The sequence below is a fragment of the Triticum urartu genome, chromosome 1A (assembly GCF_056163025.1).
Source record: "Triticum urartu cultivar PI428250 chromosome 1A, HENAU_Tu73, whole genome shotgun sequence".
NCBI classification, from domain to species: Eukaryota; Viridiplantae; Streptophyta; class Magnoliopsida; order Poales; family Poaceae; genus Triticum; species Triticum urartu.
Genome location: NC_141873.1, coordinates 367,284,322 through 367,287,331, shown reverse-complemented (window position 1 = coordinate 367,287,331; position 3,010 = coordinate 367,284,322). Strand labels below are relative to the sequence as shown.

Sequence of the window (3,010 nt, the reverse complement as noted above, 5' to 3'; positions counted from 1 at the left end):
CAAGCTTAATTCCTACTCGCCCTCGAGTAGGTAAATGAAAAAAGAAATAATTTATGAAGTGTGAATGCTAGCAGGTGCACAAGTTTGATCAATGATAATTTCAATCACCTTTTCTAGCATCATTATTAAGAACAGTAAAACTAAGCCTAAACCGAGCTCTCTCATGCCCCCAGTGATTTCGGCCGTCGGGTTATGCATTTAGATCGTTTCTCACCGTCAGATCACGTTTCAGCGCCAGTTTACCATGACTGGGCCACCTGTCCTGATGGGCAGCTATTCTGGAGACTTTTTTGAAGGCTTGTCGTTGATTGGGCCTCAACGGCCCATTTATCATCTGCAGCTGAGGAGGCGAAGCTAGCGAGGGAACCGGTGGTCAACGGGATCCAGCGGGGTAAACACTAAACGGCGCCTTAAGCGCCGATGAGACGCGTGCGAGGCAATCGGCGGTCCAGGGGATCCAGCCAAGGCGAGGCGTCTGAGGGGATCCGGCGCTCGAGCGGCTACCTCCAGGTCAGTTCGCTCATCTTCCCTCCCCTTCTCTCTCAGGTCCTGAAGGCGGCAGCGGCAACGAGCCGGCGACGCCTCCGCTGAGGTTGCGGCAATGGAACCCGCGCGAGGTGGTGCTGGGCAGGGCGAGCGTGCGGCATGGGCCACTGGCCTTTGGAACACATATGAACATCCATAGCTCTGGCGGAAACGGCGGCGGTAGCGGATGACGTCTCATCCTGCTCCTAGCCGGCGACGGTGGATCAACGCCTATTCTAATTTAACCTATTCTAATTTAATCCTCCTCTCTTCTTCTTGTACGGCAACCTGTTCTTCTCGATGGTGCTCCAGCAACTGCATAATTCAGGCTGGAGGTGATGGAGGGCACTGTACAAGAGGACATGTGTATGGGAACAACAATACACCAGGTCCCCCTATATTTCTTTCATTTTCATGTACAATTCCTTTTTCCACAAAACAATTTCTGTGTCCTGACATACTCCCAATCCAATTTGTACATACAGGTAATGTTGTTGGCGATGGTCAATTGATTTGAGCATATTTGGAGACTGGTAGGCGCGCGGCCGTACTGCCCGAGTCACCACCTGAGAGAGGATCCCAGAGGAGATGGGCAGATGCTCCAGAGGATTTTGTACATAGAGCAACTTCCTCTTCATCTAGCTGATCTTTTCTCGAAAACTTGAGCGACTGGACTTATGCACTTGTCCCTTAGAGTCAATGGCCATAGCCTCTTGCGTATTCAGGCCCACTCTTCTTTCACCCAATATGTCTATTTCCAAATATTCACGCCCTTGGTTCTCTCCCATCTGACCTGTGACTAAAACTAAAATTAATATGTGCAACTAACAATGAGGCATCTCATGAGAATGGAGTTGAAACAATCGGTGTACTGATGGACATGTTATTTTTTTATTGCATACTTGTTTACTTTGGACCTCCTTCCTGAATAGTAAGATCAACACTAAGATTGATGTACTAATGACATTTAACTTTTTTTGTGTCAGGTTAGTTGATTTTGTACCTCAATCCAAGAGAGAGAGAGAGAGAGGTCCCCAGCAATTGCTCATTATAATGGTCCAGCTAATAAGCTTACGACGGAAGATTACATGGATAACAATTCTTGTTGTTTACAACAATTAGTATTAGTGATAAATAGTATGGTTGGCTGCCTCTTTGTGGTTTCGTCAACAATTCATGATCTTTACATGAATTAGTAGTAGTGATAAGTAGTATGGATGCCATAGGATTATTTTTCATTCTCACATTCAATTATTAGTTATTGCAAGCTTCTTAGATCTATAATTTGGTAAACCTACTAACATCACTTAATTGAAATATTTTTTGTTTTTTCTTGTGCTCGCCTTGCAGGTAAATGTACTTGAAAAGTCTAATCTGCAACCTTTCACTCAAAGCCCTTAAAAATAAAATGACAATAATTTGGTATATACATGTCTTGAATTAAATTTTTGTCTCATATTGCAACTTGTATTATCAATGATTTTTGATGAATTAGATTTCCTTTACTTGAAAATGAGCCACCTTTTCTAACACAGTAAAGCTATGTTTAGAAGTATTCACTAATTAACTTGTGAAGAGATCTGAAACAATGTTACCCACTATCAGAAATAATGAATGCATCTGTACAATAATCAGTTGGGTACCTTCTTTTAGTTTGAGTTTCATAATTTGGACAGTTTTTATTGGATTGTTATTGTTGTTTCATGTATTTGTTACGCACTATTGTCCCACCTTATGTTACTTGACAATATTGCAAAACATATGTTTTAATGGAGCTATCTGAATGACCTTGATTTGATTTTACCTTGTCTAATATTTTTCTGTTGTTAGTACCATTTGGATAGAAATTTCATATGTAATCAGTAAGTTTGCATTTAGTTTTTCTGTTTTTATTTCTTTTGTTTCCTCAGAGGTTGATTTCACACGATAATCCCATTTGCAAGAGAGCTTTTCATCGCCTCCATACATGTGTTTCTCTGTAAGTACTAAACTGGTTTGGAAATTTGGATTTGTGGTCTGGCCTGGATGTCAACATCATTTTCTGTATGATGGTATTATCTGATGATGGGAAAATGAAACATTTTTCCATTACCAGATATGTTGTCTTACTCATTCTCTTTAAGTACTACATCTGGAATGATGTTAATTGGCGATTAGATTACTCCCGGGCTTGCTAGCTCTTGGAGAGAAAATTATAACTGATCAGATTTGGATTTTTTTCTGACCATTTCCATGGGAACGAGGGATTACGTCATTGCTTTACCTGGTACCATTTGTTTGTGGCCACAGCCCATAGCTACAAAAAAAAAGCATCTTCATATTTTCTTAGGTGTCTTGCCTGTTGCAAATACTGGCATTCAGTCAATTTGTAGGCTACTTGCATATTTTCTTCTTGTTGTAGTTGTGTTTTGCTTGGAAACGGCCTACTATCACATAATATATTGACATGCCCTCACCAACATAATTTGTTACCTTCGCAACAAAT

The 3,010-nt window shown here is 41.1% G+C and overlaps 1 long non-coding RNA gene across 1 annotated transcript; it reads left to right on the top strand.

Annotated features, from left to right (window-relative positions):
• Positions 1-362: 362 nt before the first annotated feature.
• On the top strand, positions 363-1,854 carry LOC125512381 (uncharacterized). The gene is made up of 2 exons (XR_015602597.1): positions 363-914; positions 1,011-1,854. It is a non-coding gene; the product is annotated as an uncharacterized LOC125512381 (long non-coding RNA).
• The last annotated feature ends 1,156 nt before the right edge of the window (positions 1,855-3,010 follow it).